The sequence below is a fragment of the Rhinoderma darwinii genome, chromosome 3 (assembly GCF_050947455.1).
Source record: "Rhinoderma darwinii isolate aRhiDar2 chromosome 3, aRhiDar2.hap1, whole genome shotgun sequence".
NCBI lineage: Eukaryota > Metazoa > Chordata > Amphibia > Anura > Rhinodermatidae > Rhinoderma > Rhinoderma darwinii.
Window position 1 is genome coordinate 415,627,002 of NC_134689.1, and position 19,246 is coordinate 415,646,247.

General features: G+C 36.6%; 6 non-coding genes across 6 annotated transcripts; all 6 read left to right on the top strand.

The window, feature by feature from the left end:
- Positions 1-7,077: 7,077 nt before the first annotated feature.
- Positions 7,078-7,149, top strand: TRNAE-UUC (transfer RNA glutamic acid (anticodon UUC)). Its single transcript has one exon. It is a non-coding gene; the product is annotated as a tRNA-Glu (tRNA).
- Positions 7,150-8,518: 1,369 nt separating this feature from the next.
- Positions 8,519-8,590, top strand: TRNAE-UUC (transfer RNA glutamic acid (anticodon UUC)). Its single transcript has one exon. It is a non-coding gene; the product is annotated as a tRNA-Glu (tRNA).
- A 653-nt stretch (positions 8,591-9,243) lies between these two features.
- TRNAE-UUC (transfer RNA glutamic acid (anticodon UUC)) lies at positions 9,244-9,315 on the top strand. The gene has a single exon. It is a non-coding gene; the product is annotated as a tRNA-Glu (tRNA).
- A 653-nt stretch (positions 9,316-9,968) lies between these two features.
- On the top strand, positions 9,969-10,040 carry TRNAE-UUC (transfer RNA glutamic acid (anticodon UUC)). The gene has a single exon. It is a non-coding gene; the product is annotated as a tRNA-Glu (tRNA).
- A 1,369-nt stretch (positions 10,041-11,409) lies between these two features.
- Positions 11,410-11,481, top strand: TRNAE-UUC (transfer RNA glutamic acid (anticodon UUC)). Its single transcript has one exon. It is a non-coding gene; the product is annotated as a tRNA-Glu (tRNA).
- A 2,830-nt stretch (positions 11,482-14,311) lies between these two features.
- On the top strand, positions 14,312-14,383 carry TRNAE-UUC (transfer RNA glutamic acid (anticodon UUC)). The gene has a single exon. It is a non-coding gene; the product is annotated as a tRNA-Glu (tRNA).
- Positions 14,384-19,246: the final 4,863 nt, after the last annotated feature.

Consider the following 19,246-nt stretch of genomic DNA (forward strand, 5'->3'; position numbering starts at 1 on the left):
TCATTATATTTAAGCTTAGAAGAGAAGGAGGGTTGGATCCAGCATTCGTAAAAATAAAAGGAATCTTTTTCCAAGTTTTAATTGTTCTTGTTTAAAATTAGAGGTTCGATAGCATATATAATGTTTAGCAATGATAGAAGAAATGGTAGGTAGCCTACGCGTTTCAGACGGTGTCTCCGTCCTTATTCATGGCTAGGATAGAATGTCTGACTGTGTATGTTGGGTTTAAATGTGTTTGACCACAGGTGTATACTTAATTAATTAATTGCGTTTCAGGAATGTCATGTTGGACCGCAGTCTTAGATCCGCCTTCCAACATTAACCGGTTCATGAGCTTTTGAGCTGAATGATCCGGGAATGGTAAGTAACTTTTAGATAGTTTATATGTCTGTAAAACCATTTATGACATATATATGTCCATATAGTGTGTTAACATTCTAGGATTGGCAGATGTATGAGAGAGCCATAATCTAAACACACATTGTTAGAGTATATAACGCATTGAGTCAGACTTGTGTGTGAATGGTGGTTAGATAAGAGATGTGAAAAAAGAAGAACTAGATTTTACTTAACGAAAATGTGGTGAAATGAAATAATAAAGATACATAGTTTGGCTGTTAAAAAGCTTATGTGTCCAGGAAGAAACATATAGCTGGTTAAAATCGTATTAAATGGGAAATTATAAGGTAGTGATATATTTATGCTTAATGAGAACAGTATGTATTCTGCTTGTATTTTTAGTTTTCCATTGTAGAACATTCTTTTGTGAAGAAAGTATAAGTGGATATAGCGTATTGTCATGGCAATTATGATGATATATTGTAGTGGATATGAACTTATTATTCAATGGACAGTATTTTCTGTCTGCATTAGTTTCTTATTTCTAATAGACCAGTGTAGTTAGTAATAATGCATAATTTCTCTTTTTAGATTAAGACCTTCTGGTATTCTGGTTTTTAAACGAAAGATCCAAAATGCTTCTCTTTGTAGCATTTTTTCTTTTCTGTTTCCACCTCTTTTGGATTTATGAATTTTTTCGATTGCATAACAACGGAATGAATTAGTTGTTCTTTTATGATGGAGTATGAAGTGTCTTGCCGCATTTGATATATTTTGGATATTAGAGTTTCTTATGTAACTTAAATGTTCAAGAATACGGATTTTTAGTTTACGGCTTGTGCAGCCTATATACTTTAAGTTACATTCTATGCATTCGATAATGTATACTACTAGTTCTGAGTTACAATTGATGTAACTTTGTATAGAAAAAGTTTCAGAATTATTGGAGTTTGAGAAAATTTTTGTGACATGAGTGTATGAGCATATTTTGCACGGGTGTTGACCACACTTATATGATCCTTTGTTTTCCAGCCATGTGGTCATTGGTTCTGTAGGTTGGAAGGCTGATGGTGATAAAACACTACCTATTGATGGAGCTTTGCGGGCTACTATTCTACATCCATCTTTTAATAATGACCTTAAAATATCGTCTTCCATTAATATAGGTAGATAGTTGTTGACAATTTTTTTGATTTGATGAAATTGATTACTTTGTTGAAGCACAAGAGTAGGTTTATTTGGTTCTATTTCAACGTATTTTTTGGTTTGAGTGAGTAATTTGTTCCTATCAATTTTTGATGTAATATTGTCTGCCCGTTCAAGAGACCATTTTGGGTATCCTCTATCCTGAAGCCTACTCTTGATTTGTTTTTTCTCCTCAATGTATTGGATATGAGAGGTGCAGTTTCTTTTAGCACGGATCATTTCTCCTACTGGAATTGATTTAATCGTTTGTTTTAAATGGTTACTATCAGCATGTAGTATTGTGTTGCCACTGGTTGTTTTGCGGTGGGTTTGTATTTGTATGATACTGCCTGGCTTTCCTGTCAGATCTAAATCCAGGAAGGTAATTTTATTTTGATTTTGTTGATGGGTGAAACGGAGGTTGTAGTTATTGTTGTTTATGAAATCAATAAATAGTGGAATTGTGTTTGCATCATTTTTCCAGATTAGTAGAAGGTCGTCGATATATCTACCGTACCATTCTATTTGTTTTTCATATGGATTATTTGAAAATATATATGATTCTTCCCACCAGGACATTGTTAAATTTGCGATGGATGGAGAAAATTTTGCCCCCATTGACACACCAGATAGTTGTAAGTAAAATTTGTTGTCGAATTGAAAGTAGTTATTTGTCATGAGGAATATAAGTATCTCTAGGATGTAGTTTTGAAAATCCTCAGTATGAGTACTGTGTGTATTTAAGTGATATTTCAGTGCATCATGTGCGACTTGGTGAGGAATGGCAGTATATAGAGAAACTACATCACATGTTAGCCATGTTAGATTTTTATTCCACTTTTTTTGTTGGAAAGCTGAGAGTACATCTTTAGTATCTTTTAAAAAACCTGGTGCTTGTTGTGCAAGTGGTTGTAATATGCAATCTAGCCATTCTGATAATTTTTCGAGAACTGATCCTATTCCAGAGACAATCGGTCTCATAGGAGGAGGGAGGATATTTTTGTGGATTTTAGGTAGAGCATGTATTATTGGTATGGTGGGATGTTCTAGGTATATGTAGTCCATTTGTTTTTGTGTAAGAAATCCGTTGTGTACACCTTCTATGAGTAGGTTTCTCATTTTAAGTTGTATTTTTTCAGTTGGATTTTTTTCTAATAATTTGTATGTTTTTTGGTCTGCTAATAGATCTAATATTGATTTTTTGTAGTTGTTTTTGTCCATTATTACTATACCTCCTCCTTTGTCAGAGTTTTTTATAATAATTTCTTTATTGTCTTTTAAGGACTTTATTGCTTTTTTGAGGCGTATTGGAAGATTGGATTCAGGCTTGTTTTTTTGAATGCTTTCTGAAAGTTTCTGTAGTTCTTTTTCTATAGTCAATTGAAAATGGTCCATTGATTCAGTTCTGGACGCAATAGGATAGAATTTAGCATTGCTTGTAGTAAAATTGGTTGCCATGTTTGTATGTAATTCCGTTGTTTCCGTATTTAAGCTTTCCAGGCACATCATAGTTTGCAGTTCATGAAAGGAAAATTCTTTTCTATTTTCTCGTTCTGTTGAATAGGTATGTTCAAATTGTTGTGCTTCAATATTTGTGGAACTGTCTGCTGTTGTTGATTCCATACTGGATATATCTTTCGGAAGGAAGTGTTTCTTGACGGTGAGGTTTCTAATAAATTTGTTGACATCGATAATGGTGTGGAAAAGATCGAAGTTATTGCTGGGAGCAAAATTCAGACCTAGCGTTAAGACTTCAGTTTGTGCTTCCGACAATGGGATGGAAGATAGGTTAATAACATTCAGGTTTGATGCAGGGGTTTTCGTGAGCGGAGGCGACGGCTTGGGTCCTGGTCTATATTTTCGGTGTTTTCTGCCGCCCCTCCTACTGCGTTTTTTGAAAACCTATGAATATTTTCATGTCTGTAATTAGTTTGATGTTGATGTCTAGGGATTTCCTCTTCTGAAAATCCATCTGTAGAATCTTGTTCGGTTGAACTGAAACTAACTCTATTTTGTGAGTCATTTCTTCTTTTATATCGATTTTGATGTTTCAATATGGGTCTGATGTTTCTAGTATGTTCATTGCGGTTCCAATTGTAAACTATTCATAGGTTTTCAAAAAACGCAGTAGGAGGGGCGGCAGAAAACACCGAAAATATAGACCAGGACCCAAGCCGTCGCCTCCGCTCACGAAAACCCCTGCATCAAACCTGCATTATCGATGTCAACAAATTTATTAGAAACCTCACCGTCAAGAAACACTTCCTTCCGAAAGATATATCCAGTATGGAATCAACAACAGCAGACAGTTCCACAAATATTGAAGCACAACAATTTGAACATACCTATTCAACAGAACGAGAAAATAGAAAAGAATTTTCCTTTCATGAACTGCAAACTATGATGTGCCTGGAAAGCTTAAATACGGAAACAACGGAATTACATACAAACATGGCAACCAATTTTACTACAAGCAATGCTAAATTCTATCCTATTGCGTCCAGAACTGAATCAATGGACCATTTTCAATTGACTATAGAAAAAGAACTACAGAAACTTTCAGAAAGCATTCAAAAAAACAAGCCTGAATCCAATCTTCCAATACGCCTCAAAAAAGCAATAAAGTCCTTAAAAGACAATAAAGAAATTATTATAAAAAACTCTGACAAAGGAGGAGGTATAGTAATAATGGACAAAAACAACTACAAAAAATCAATATTAGATCTATTAGCAGACCAAAAAACATACAAATTATTAGAAAAAAATCCAACTGAAAAAATACAACTTAAAATGAGAAACCTACTCATAGAAGGTGTACACAACGGATTTCTTACACAAAAACAAATGGACTACATATACCTAGAACATCCCACCATACCAATAATACATGCTCTACCTAAAATCCACAAAAATATCCTCCCTCCTCCTATGAGACCGATTGTCTCTGGAATAGGATCAGTTCTCGAAAAATTATCAGAATGGCTAGATTGCATATTACAACCACTTGCACAACAAGCACCAGGTTTTTTAAAAGATACTAAAGATGTACTCTCAGCTTTCCAACAAAAAAAGTGGAATAAAAATCTAACATGGCTAACATGTGATGTAGTTTCTCTATATACTGCCATTCCTCACCAAGTCGCACATGATGCACTGAAATATCACTTAAATACACACAGTACTCATACTGAGGATTTTCAAAACTACATCCTAGAGATACTTATATTCCTCATGACAAATAACTACTTTCAATTCGACAACAAATTTTACTTACAACTATCTGGTGTGTCAATGGGGGCAAAATTTTCTCCATCCATCGCAAATTTAACAATGTCCTGGTGGGAAGAATCATATATATTTTCAAATAATCCATATGAAAAACAAATAGAATGGTACGGTAGATATATCGACGACCTTCTACTAATCTGGAAAAATGATGCAAACACAATTCCACTATTTATTGATTTCATAAACAACAATAACTACAACCTCCGTTTCACCCATCAACAAAATCAAAATAAAATTACCTTCCTGGATTTAGATCTGACAGGAAAGCCAGGCAGTATCATACAAATACAAACCCACCGCAAAACAACCAGTGGCAACACAATACTACATGCTGATAGTAACCATTTAAAACAAACGATTAAATCAATTCCAGTAGGAGAAATGATCCGTGCTAAAAGAAACTGCACCTCTCATATCCAATACATTGAGGAGAAAAAACAAATCAAGAGTAGGCTTCAGGATAGAGGATACCCAAAATGGTCTCTTGAACGGGCAGACAATATTACATCAAAAATTGATAGGAACAAATTACTCACTCAAACCAAAAAATACGTTGAAATAGAACCAAATAAACCTACTCTTGTGCTTCAACAAAGTAATCAATTTCATCAAATCAAAAAAATTGTCAACAACTATCTACCTATATTAATGGAAGACGATATTTTAAGGTCATTATTAAAAGATGGATGTAGAATAGTAGCCCGCAAAGCTCCATCAATAGGTAGTGTTTTATCACCATCAGCCTTCCAACCTACAGAACCAATGACCACATGGCTGGAAAACAAAGGATCATATAAGTGTGGTCAACACCCGTGCAAAATATGCTCATACACTCATGTCACAAAAATTTTCTCAAACTCCAATAATTCTGAAACTTTTTCTATACAAAGTTACATCAATTGTAACTCAGAACTAGTAGTATACATTATCGAATGCATAGAATGTAACTTAAAGTATATAGGCTGCACAAGCCGTAAACTAAAAATCCGTATTCTTGAACATTTAAGTTACATAAGAAACTCTAATATCCAAAATATATCAAATGCGGCAAGACACTTCATACTCCATCATAAAAGAACAACTAATTCATTCCGTTGTTATGCAATCGAAAAAATTCATAAATCCAAAAGAGGTGGAAACAGAAAAGAAAAAATGCTACAAAGAGAAGCATTTTGGATCTTTCGTTTAAAAACCAGAATACCAGAAGGTCTTAATCTAAAAAGAGAAATTATGCATTATTACTAACTACACTGGTCTATTAGAAATAAGAAACTAATGCAGACAGAAAATACTGTCCATTGAATAATAAGTTCATATCCACTACAATATATCATCATAATTGCCATGACAATACGCTATATCCACTTATACTTTCTTCACAAAAGAATGTTCTACAATGGAAAACTAAAAATACAAGCAGAATACATACTGTTCTCATTAAGCATAAATATATCACTACCTTATAATTTCCCATTTAATACGATTTTAACCAGCTATATGTTTCTTCCTGGACACATAAGCTTTTTAACAGCCAAACTATGTATCTTTATTATTTCATTTCACCACATTTTCGTTAAGTAAAATCTAGTTCTTCTTTTTTCACATCTCTTATCTAACCACCATTCACACACAAGTCTGACTCAATGCGTTATATACTCTAACAATGTGTGTTTAGATTATGGCTCTCTCATACATCTGCCAATCCTAGAATGTTAACACACTATATGGACATATATATGTCATAAATGGTTTTACAGACATATAAACTATCTAAAAGTTACTTACCATTCCCGGATCATTCAGCTCAAAAGCTCATGAACCGGTTAATGTTGGAAGGCGGATCTAAGACTGCGGTCCAACATGACATTCCTGAAACGCAATTAATTAATTAAGTATACACCTGTGGTCAAACACATTTAAACCCAACATACACAGTCAGACATTCTATCCTAGCCATGAATAAGGACGGAGACACCGTCTGAAACGCGTAGGCTACCTACCATTTCTTCTATCATTGCTAAACATTATATATGCTATCGAACCTCTAATTTTAAACAAGAACAATTAAAACTTGGAAAAAGATTCCTTTTATTTTTACGAATGCTGGATCCAACCCTCCTTCTCTTCTAAGCATACCTTCTTTCGTGAGCCACCACGAGGATCCGTGCATCAGGATTACCTATTACAAATAACCAGACTAACTTCTACAAGGTGAGCTGGAGAAATTCTCCCTATATTACTTGTTTCATTATATTTAACAATTGCTCCCATATGGTCTAGCGGTTAGGATTCCTGGTTTTCACCCAGGTGGCCCGGGTTTGACTCCCGGTATGGGAAAGAACCTTTTACTAGTCTTGCACTTTCAAAGGTTGAGCGTTATAGGATAAAAGTGCTCTTTGTGGCCATAAATTCTAACTTATCTTTGTTTACCCATTCCTCCTCTTTTCACCAGATCCTATTTGAGCTTGAAAACTCAAATAATTCCTATTGTTCCCTTCTCACTCCAAGTCAACAACCCCTTTATCCTGTCAGTTTGGCTCATTTTCCTTTTTTTAATGAAATAGTTTCGCCAATAAATAAGAAACCATCAGACTATTTCACCCAATCTGATTGGGACTTTGCTTTAATATTGTTTCTTTTTAGGCAAGATCCTATTTTGGATTTAAAACTCAAATCATTCCCATCTCTTCTACTCACTCAAAAATGACAAGGAAATCAACAACACTTTCCTCATATATTAAAAACGTTTCGGTAGAAAAACCCGATTTCCTGCATGAATGGAGGAATACAATAACTCACTGAACAGTGCCTTGTGTGAGGATCGAACTCACGACCTTCAGATTATGAGACTGACACGCTTCCTACTGCGCTAACGAGGCAACCACCAGATGTTTGTAGACAAGCTCAAAGTGGCAAAATGAAAAAATATATATATATTTTCTTTATTCACACTTTTTCTTAGTCCATGACTCATTATACTTAATAACTGCTCCCATATGGTCTAGCGGTTAGGATTCCTGGTTTTGGCCCGGGTTCGACTCCCGGTATGGGAAAGAACCTTTTACTAGTCTTGCACTTTCAAAGGTTGAGCGTTATAGGATAAAAGTGCTCTTTGTGGCCATAAATTCTAACTTATCTTTGTTTACCCATTCCTCCTCTTTTCACCAGATCCTATTTGAGCTTGAAAACTCAAATAATTCCTATTGTTCCCTTCTCACTCCAAGTCAACAACCCCTTTATCCTGTCAGTTTGGCTCATTTTCCTTTTTTTAATGAACTAGTTTCGCCAATAAATAAGAAACCATCAGACTATTTCACCCAATCTGATTGGGACTTTGCTTTAATATTGTTTCTTTTTAGGCAAGATCCTATTTTGGATTTAAAACTCAAATCATTCCCATCTCTTCTACTCACTCAAAAATGACAAGGAAATCAACAACACTTTCCTCATATATTAAAAACGTTTCGGTAGAAAAACCCGATTTCCTGCATGAATGGAGGAATACAATAACTCACTGAACAGTGCCTTGTGTGAGGATCGAACTCACGACCTTCAGATTATGAGACTGACACGCTTCCTACTGCGCTAACGAGGCAACCACCAAATGTTTATAGACAAGCTCAAAGTGGAAAAATGAAAAAATATATATATATTTTCTTTATTCCCACTTTTTCTTAGTCCATGACTCATTATACTTAATAACTGCTCCCATATGGTCTAGCGGTTAGGATTCCTGGTTTTCACCCAGGTGGCCCGGGTTCGACTCCCGGTATGGGAAAGAACCTTTTACTAGTCTTGCACTTTCAAAGGTTGAGCGTTATAGGATAAAAGTGCTCTTTGTGGCCATAAATTCTAACTTATCTTTGTTTACCCATTCCTCCTCTTTTCACCAGATCCTATTTGAGCTTGAAAACTCAAATAATTCCTATTGTTCCCTTCTCACTCCAAGTCAACAACCCCTTTATCCTGTCAGTTTGGCTCATTTTCCTTTTTTTAATGAACTAGTTTCGCCAATAAATAAGAAACCATCAGACTATTTCACCCAATCTGATTGGGACTTTGCTTTAATATTGTTTCTTTTTAGGCAAGATCCTATTTTGGATTTAAAACTCAAATCATTCCCATCTCTTCTACTCACTCAAAAATGACAAGGAAATCAACAACACTTTCCTCATATATTAAAAACGTTTCGGCAGAAAAACCCGATTTCATGCATGAATGGAGGAAGACATTAACTCACTGAACAGTGCATTGTGTGAGGATCGAACTCACAACCTTCAGATAATGAGACTGACACGCTTCCTACTGCGCTAACGAGGCAACCACCAGATGTTTGTAGACAAGCTCAAAGCGGCAAAATGAAAAAATATATATATATTTTCTTTATTCCCACTTTTTCTTAGTACATGACTCATTATATTTAACAATTGCTCCCATATGGTCTAGCGGTTAGGATTCCTGGTTTTCACCCAGGTGGCCCGGGTTTGACTCCCGGTATGGGAAAGAACCTTTTACTAGTCTTGCACTTTCAAAGGTTGAGCGTTATAGGATAAAAGTGCTCTTTGTGGCCATAAATTCTAACTTATCTTTGTTTACCCATTCCTCCTCTTTTCACCAGATCCTATTTGAGCTTGAAAACTCAAATAATTCCTATTGTTCCCTTCTCACTCCAAGTCAACAACCCCTTTATCCTGTCAGTTTGGCTCATTTTCCTTTTTTTAATGAACTAGTTTCGCCAATAAATAAGAAACCATCAGACTATTTCACCCAATCTGATTGGGACTTTGCTTTAATATTGTTTCTTTTTAGGCAAGATCCTATTTTGGATTTAAAACTCAAATCATTCCCATCTCTTCTACTCACTCAAAAATGACAAGGAAATCAACAACACTTTCCTCATATATTAAAAACGTTTCGGTAGAAAAACCCGATTTCCTGCATGAATGGAGGAATACAATAACTCACTGAACAGTGCCTTGTGTGAGGATCGAACTCACGACCTTCAGATTATGAGACTGACACGCTTCCTACTGCGCTAACGAGGCAACCACCAGATGTTTGTAGACAAGCTCAAAGCGGCAAAATGAAAAAATATATATATATTTTCTTTATTCCCACTTTTTCTTAGTACATGACTCATTATATTTAACAATTGCTCCCATATGGTCTAGCGGTTAGGATTCCTGGTTTTCACCCAGGTGGCCCGGGTTTGACTCCCGGTATGGGAAAGAACCTTTTACTAGTCTTGCACTTTCAAAGGTTGAGCGTTATAGGATAAAAGTGCTCTTTGTGGCCATAAATTCTAACTTATCTTTGTTTACCCATTCCTCCTCTTTTCACCAGATCCTATTTGAGCTTGAAAACTCAAATAATTCCTATTGTTCCCTTCTCACTCCAAGTCAACAACCCCTTTATCCTGTCAGTTTGGCTCATTTTCCTTTTTTTAATGAACTAGTTTCGCCAATAAATAAGAAACCATCAGACTATTTCACCCAATCTGATTGGGACTTTGCTTTAATATTGTTTCTTTTTAGGCAAGATCCTATTTTGGATTTAAAACTCAAATCATTCCCATCTCTTCTACTCACTCAAAAATGACAAGGAAATCAACAACACTTTCCTCATATATTAAAAACGTTTCGGTAGAAAAACCCGATTTCCTGCATGAATGGAGGAATACAATAACTCACTGAACAGTGCCTTGTGTGAGGATCGAACTCACGACCTTCAGATTATGAGACTGACACGCTTCCTACTGCGCTAACGAGGCAACCACCAGATGTTTGTAGACAAGCTCAAAGTGGCAAAATGAAAAAATATATATATATTTTCTTTATTCACACTTTTTCTTAGTCCATGACTCATTATACTTAATAACTGCTCCCATATGGTCTAGCGGTTAGGATTCCTGGTTTTGGCCCGGGTTCGACTCCCGGTATGGGAAAGAACCTTTTACTAGTCTTGCACTTTCAAAGGTTGAGCGTTATAGGATAAAAGTGCTCTTTGTGGCCATAAATTCTAACTTATCTTTGTTTACCCATTCCTCCTCTTTTCACCAGATCCTATTTGAGCTTGAAAACTCAAATAATTCCTATTGTTCCCTTCTCACTCCAAGTCAACAACCCCTTTATCCTGTCAGTTTGGCTCATTTTCCTTTTTTTAATGAACTAGTTTCGCCAATAAATAAGAAACCATCAGACTATTTCACCCAATCTGATTGGGACTTTGCTTTAATATTGTTTCTTTTTAGGCAAGATCCTATTTTGGATTTAAAACTCAAATCATTCCCATCTCTTCTACTCACTCAAAAATGACAAGGAAATCAACAACACTTTCCTCATATATTAAAAACGTTTCGGTAGAAAAACCCGATTTCCTGCATGAATGGAGGAATACAATAACTCAGTGAACAGTGCCTTGTGTGAGGATCGAACTCACGACCTTCAGATTATGAGACTGACACGCTTCCTACTGCGCTAACGAGGCAACCACCAAATGTTTATAGACAAGCTCAAAGTGGAAAAATGAAAAAATATATATATATTTTCTTTATTCCCACTTTTTCTTAGTCCATGACTCATTATACTTAATAACTGCTCCCATATGGTCTAGCGGTTAGGATTCCTGGTTTTCACCCAGGTGGCCCGGGTTCGACTCCCGGTATTGGAAAGAACCTTTTACTAGTCTTGCACTTTCAAAGGTTGAGCGTTATAGGATAAAAGTGCTCTTTGTGGCCATAAATTCTAACTTATCTTTGTTTACCCATTCCTCCTCTTTTCACCAGATCCTATTTGAGCTTGAAAACACAAATAATTCCTATTGTTCCCTTCTCACTCCAAGTCAACAACCCCTTTATCCTGTAAGTTTGGCTCATTTTCCTTTTTTTGATGAACTAGTTTCGCCAATAAATAAGAAACCATCAGACTATTTCACCCAATCTGATTGGGACTTTGCTTTAATATTGTTTCTTTTTAGGCAAGATTCTATTTTGGATTTAAAACTCAAATCATTCCCATCTCTTCTACTCACTCAAAAATGACAAGGAAATCAACAACACTTTCCTCATATATTAAAAACGTTTCGGCAGAAAAAGCCGATTTCATGCATGAATGGAGGAAGACAAAAACTCACTGAACAGTGCCTCGTGTGAGGATCGAACTCACAACCTTCAGATAATGAGACTGACACGCTTCCTACTGCGCTAACGAGGCAACCAAAAGATGTTTGTAGACAAGCTCAAAGCGGCAAAATGAAAAAATATATATATTTTTTTTCTTTATTCCCACTTTTTCTTAGTCCATGACTCATTATACTTAACAATTGCTCCCATATGGTCTAGCGGTTAGGATTCCTGGTTTTCACCCAGGTGGCCCGGGTTTGACTTCCGGTATGGCAAAGAATCTTTTACTAGTCTTGCACTTTCAAAGGTTGAGCGTTATAGGATAAAAGTGCTCTTTGTGGCCATAAATTCTAACTTATCTTTGTTTACCCATTCCTCCTCTTTTCACCAGATCCTATTTGAGCTTGAAAACTCAAATAATTCCTATTGTTCCCTTCTCACTCCAAGTCAACAACCCCTTTATCCTGTCAGTTTGGCTCATTTTCCTTTTTTTAATGAACTAGTTTCGCCAATAAATAAGAAACCATCAGACTATTTCACCCAATCTGATTGGGACTTTGCTTTAATATTGTTTCTTTTTAGGCAAGATCCTATTTTGGATTTAAAGCTCAAATCATTCCCATCTCTTCTACTCACTCAAAAATGACAAGGAAATCAACAACACTTTCCTCATATATAAAAAACGTTTTGGCAGAAAAACCTGATTTCCTGCATGAATGGAGGAATACAAAAACTCACTGAACAGTGCCTTGTGTGAGGATCGAACTCACGACCTTCAGATTATGAGACTGACACGCTTCCTACTGCGCTAACGAGGCAACCAAAAGATGTTTGTAGACAAGCTCAAAGCGGCAAAATGAAAAAATATATATATATTTTCTTTATTCCCACTTTTTCTTAGTCCATGACTCATTATACTTAACAATTGCTCCCATATGGTCTAGCGGTTAGGATTCCTGGTTTTCACCCATGTGGCCCGGGTTTGACTTCCGGTATGGCAAAGAATCTTTTACTAGTCTTGCACTTTCAAAGGTTGAGCGTTATAGGATAAAAGTGCTCTTTGTGGCCATAAATTCTAACTTATCTTTGTTTACCCATTCCTCCTCTTTTCACCAGATCCTATTTGAGCTTGAAAACTCAAATAATTCCTATTGTTCCCTTCTCACTCCAAGTCAACAACCCCTTTATCCTGTCAGTTTGGCTCATTTTCCTTTTTTTAATGAACTAGTTTTGCCAATAAATAAGAAACCATCAGACTATTTCACCCAATCTGATTGGGACTTTGCTTTAATATTGTTTCTTTTTAGGCAATATCCTATTTTGGATTTAAAGCTCAAATCATTCCCATCTCTTCTACTCACTCAAAAATGACAAGGAAATCAACAACACTTTCCTCATATATAAAAAACGTTTTGGCAGAAAAACCTGATTTCCTGCATGAATGGAGGAATACAAAAACTCACTGAACAGTGCCTTGTGTGAGGATCGAACTCACGACCTTCAGATTATGAGACTGACACGCTTCCTACTGCGCTAACGAGGCAACCAAAAGATGTTTGTAGACAAGCTCAAAGCGGCAAAATGAAAAAATATATATATATTTTCTTTATTCCCACTTTTTCTTAGTCCATGACTCATTATACTTAACAATTGCTCCCATATGGTCTAGCGGTTAGGATTCCTGGTTTTCACCCATGTGGCCCGGGTTTGACTTCCGGTATGGCAAAGAATCTTTTACTAGTCTTGCACTTTCAAAGGTTGAGCGTTATAGGATAAAAGTGCTCTTTGTGGCCATAAATTCTAACTTATCTTTGTTTACCCATTCCTCCTCTTTTCACCAGATCCTATTTGAGCTTGAAAACTCAAATAATTCCTATTGTTCCCTTCTCACTCCAAGTCAACAACCCCTTTATCCTGTCAGTTTGGCTCATTTTCCATTTTTTAATGAACTAGTTTCGCCAATAAATAAGAAACCATGAGACTATTTCACCCAATCTGATTGGGACTTTGCTTTAATATTGTTTCTTTTTAGGCAAGATCCTATTTTGGATTTAAAACTCAAATCATTCCCATCTCTTCTACTCACTCAAAAATGACAAGGAAATCAACAACACTTTCCTCATATATTAAAAACGTTTCGGCAGAAAAACCCGATTTCATGCATGAATGGAGGAAGACAAAAACTCACTGAACAGTGCCTCGTGTGAGGATCGAACTCACAACCTTCAGATAATGAGACTGACACGCTTCCTACTGCGCTAACGAGGCAACCACCAAATGTTTGTAGACAAGCTCAAAGTGGCAAAATGAAAAAATATATATATATTTTCTTTATTCCCACTTTTTCTTAGTCCATGACTCATTATACTTAATAACTGCTCCCATATGGTCTAGTGGTTAGGATTCCTGGTTTTCACCGAGGTGGCCCGGGTTCGACTCCCGGTATGGGAAAAAACCTTTTACTAGTCTTGCACTTTCAAAGGTTGAGCGTTATAGGATAAAAGTGCTCTTTGTGGCCATAAATTCTAACTTATCTTTGTTTACCCATTCCTCCTCTTTTCACCAGATCCTATTTGAGCTTGAAAACTCAAATAATTCCTATTGTTCCCTTCTCACTCCAAGTCAACAACCCCTTTATCCTGTCAGTTTGGCTCATTTTCCTTTTTTTAATGAACTAGTTTCGCCAATAAATAAGAAACCATCAGACTATTTCACCCAATCTGATTGGGACTTTGCTTTAATATTGTTTCTTTTTAGGCAAGATCCTATTTTGGATTTAAAACTCAAATCATTCCCATCTCTTCTACTCACTCAAAAATGACAAGGAAATCAACAACACTTTCCTTATATATTAAAAACGTTTCGGCAGAAAAACCCGATTTCCTGCATGAATGGAGGAATACAAAAACTCACTGAACAGTGCCTTGTGTGAGGATCGAACTCACGACCTTCAGATTATGAGACTGACACGCTTCCTACTGCGCTAACGAGGCAACCAAAAGATGTTTGTAGACAAGCTCAAAGCGGCAAAATGAAAAAATATATATATACTTTCTTTATTCCCACTTTTTCTTAGTCCATGACTCATTATACTTAATAACTGCTCCCATATGGTCTAGCGGTTAGGATTCCTGGTTTTCACCCAGGTGGCCCGGGTTTGACTTCCGGTATGGCAAAGAATCTTTTACTAGTCTTGCACTTTCAAAGGTTGAGCGTTATAGGATAAAAGTGCTCTTTGTGGCCATAAATTCTAACTTATCTTTGTTTACCCATTCCTCCTCTTTTCACCAGATCCTATTAAAGCTTGAAAACTCAAATAATTCCTATTGTTCCCTTCTCACTCCAAGTCAACAACCCCTTTATCCTGTCAGTTTGGCTCATTTTCCATTTTTTAATGAACTAGTTTCGCCAATAAATAAGAAACCATCAGACTATTTCACCCAATCTGATTGGGACTTTGCTTTAATATTGTTTCTTTTTAGGCAAGATCCTATTTTGGATTTAAAACTCAAATCATTCCCATCTCTTCTACTCACTCAAAAATGACAAGGAAATCAACAACACTTTCCTCATATATTAAAAACGTTTCGGCAGAAAAACCCGATTTCATGCATGAATGGAGGAAGACAAAAACTCACTGAACAGTGCCTCGTGTGAGGATCGAACTCACAACCTTCAGATAATGAGACTGACACGCTTCCTACTGCGCTAACGAGGCAACCACCAAATGTTTGTAGACAAGCTCAAAGTGGAAAAATGAAAAAATATATATATATTTTCTTTATTCCCACTTTTTCTTAGTCCATGACTCATTATACTTAATAACTGCTCCCATATGGTCTAGCGGTTAGGATTCCTGGTTTTCACCCAGGTGGCCCGGGTTTGACTTCCGGTATGGCAAAGAATCTTTTACTAGTCTTGCACTTTCAAAGGTTGAGCGTTATAGGATAAAAGTGCTCTTTGTGGCCATAAATTCTAACTTATCTTTGTTTACCCATTCCTCCTCTTTTCACCAGATCCTATTTGAGCTTGAAAACTCAAATAATTCCTATTGTTGCCTTCTCACTCCAAGTCAACAACCCCTTTATCCTGTCAGTTTGGCTCATTTTCCTTTTTTTAATGAACTAGTTTCGCCAATAAATAAGAAACCATCAGACTATTTCACCCAATCTGATTGGGACTTTGCTTTAATATTGTTTCTTTTTAGGCAAGATCCTATTTTGGATTTAAAACTCAAATCATTCCCATCTCTTCTACTCACTCAAAAATGACAAGGAAATCAACAACACTTTCCTCATATATTAAAAACGTTTCGGCAGAAAAACCCGATTTCATGCATGAATGGAGGAAGACAAAAACTCACTGAACAGTGCCTCGTGTGAGGATCGAACTCACAACCTTCAGATAATGAGACTGACACGCATCCTACTGCGCTAACGAGGCAACCACCAAATGTTTGTAGACAAGCTCAAAGTGGAAAAATGAAAAAATATATATATATTTTCTTTATTCCCTCTTTTTCTTAGTCCATGACTCATTATACTTAATAACTGCTCCCATATGGTCTAGCGGTTAGGATTCCTGGTTTTCACCCAGGTGGCCCGGGTTTGACTTCCGGTATGGCAAAGAATCTTTTACTAGTCTTGCACTTTCAAAGGTTGAGCGTTATAGGATAAAAGTGCTCTTTGTGGCCATAAATTCTAACTTATCTTTGTTTACCCATTCCTCCTCTTTTCACCAGATCCTATTTGAGCTTGAAAACTCAAATAATTCCTATTGTTGCCTTCTCACTCCAAGTCAACAACCCCTTTATCCTGTCAGTTTGGCTCATTTTCCTTTTTTTAATGAACTAGTTTCGCCAATAAATAAGAAACCATCAGACTATTTCACCCAATCTGATTGGGACTTTGCTTTAATATTGTTTCTTTTTAGGCAAGATCCTATTTTGGATTTAAATCTCAAATCATTCCCATCTCTTCTACTCACTCAAAAATGACAAGGAAATCAACAACACTTTCCTCATATATTAAAAACGTTTCGGCAGAAAAACCCGATTTCCTGCATGAATGGAGGAATACAAAAACTCACTGAACAGTGCCTTGTGTGAGGATCGAACTAAGGACCTTCAGATTATGAGACTGACACGCTTCCTACTGCGCTAACGAGGCAACCACCAGATGTTTTTAGACAAGCTCAAAGCGGCAAAATGAAAAAATATATATATATTTTCTTTATTCCCACTTTTTCTTAGTCCATGACTCATTATACTTAATAACTGCTCCCATATGGTCTAGCGGTTAGGATTCCTGGTTTTCACCCAGGTGGCCCGGGTTTGACTTCCGGTATGGCAAAGAATCTTTTACTAGTCTTGCACTTTCAAAGGTTGAGCGTTATAGGATAAAAGTGCTCTTTGTGGCCATAAATTCTAACTTATCTTTGTTCACCCATTCCTCCTCTTTTCACCAGATCCTATTTGAGCTTGAAAACTCAAATAATTCCTATTGTTGCCTTCTCACTCCAAGTCAACAACCCCTTTATCCTGTCAGTTTGGCTCATTTTCCTTTTTTTAATGAACTAGTTTCGCCAATAAATAAGAAACCATCAGACTATTTCACCCAATCTGATTGGGACTTTGCTTTAATATTGTTTCTTTTTAGGCAAGATCCTATTTTGGATTTAAAACTCAAATCATTCCCATCTCTTCTACTCACTCAAAAATGACAAGGAAATCAACAACACTTTCCTCATATATTAAAAACGTTTCGGCAGAAAAACCCGATTTCCTGCATGAATGGAGGAATACAAAAACTCACTGAACAGTGCCTTGTGTGAGGATCGAACTCACGACCTTCAGATTATGAGACTGACACGCTTCCTACTGCGCTAACGAGGCAACCAAAAGATGTTTGTAGACAAGCTCAAAGCGGCAAAATGAAAAAATATATATATATTTTCTTTATTCCCACTTTTTCTTAGTCCATGACTCATTAACCCCTTAGTGACCAGCCCATTTTAGGCCTTAATGACCAAGCTATTTTATTCGTTTTTCTATAGTCGCATTCAAAGAGCTATAACGTTTTTATTTTTTCGTCTACATAGCTGTATGAGGACTTGTTTTTTGCGGGATTAGTTGTGCTTCTTAATGGCACCATTTTTGGGTACATATAATTTTTATATTTACTTTTATTAACCTTTTTGGGGGGGATTATAAAAAAAAACTGAAATTCCGCCATTGTTCTATGCGTTTTTAAATTGACGCCGTTCACTGTGCGACGTAATTAACATGTGACCTTTATTCTATGGGTCGGTACGATTACGGCGATACCACATATGTGGAGGTTTTTTTATGTTTTACGACTTTTGCACAATAAAAACCCTTTTGAACTAAAATTATTTGTTTTTGCATCGTCGCTTTCCAAGAGCCGTAATTTTTTTATTTTTCCATCAATGTAGTGATTTTTTGGGCTTGTTTTCTGCGGGACAAGACGTAGTTTTGAATGGTACTGTTTTGGGGTACATGGGACTTATTGATTCATTTTTATTATGACTTTTTTGGGGGGCAATGGAAAAAAATTGCAATTTCGCCATAGTTTTTGGCGTTTTTTTTTTACGGTGTTCACTTTGCGGTTTAAATTACATATTAACTTTATTAATGGAGTCATTACGGTCGCGGCGATACCACATATGTGTACTTTTTTTTATTTTTTACACTTTTACTAAATAAAACCACTTTTTATGGAAAAAAATTGTTTTATTTATTTTTTTACTGTACTTTTTATTAATAATCTTTATTTCACTTTGATGACTGATTCTATTAGTCCCACTAGGGGACTTTACTGTGCGATCATCCGATCGCTGCTATAATGCTCTGGTATACTTCGTATACCAGAGCATTATTGCCTGTCAGTGTAAATCTGACAGGCAATCTGTTAGGACGTGCCTCCGGCGCGTCCTAACAGGCATATGTCCAGGGCAGACCTGGGGGCTTTTATCAGTCCCCCGGCTGCCATGACACCCCATCGGAGACCCGCGATTTCATTCGCGGGCCGCCGATGGGTGACAGAGGGAGCGCACTCCCTCTGTAAACAAAGTTAAATGCCGCGGTCGCTATTGACGGCGGCATTTAACGGGTTAAACGGCCGCGATCGAAGTAAACTTCGATCGCGGGCGTTGGAGCAGGAGCTCAGCTGTCATCAGACAGCAGAGCCCCGGCTCCTGCCTGCACGGGAGACCCGTGCAGGACTTAGACTAGGCTGACGTGAAAAGGCGTCAGCCTAGCCTAAAGCCCAGTAGTGAATCACGTTAAAACACGTA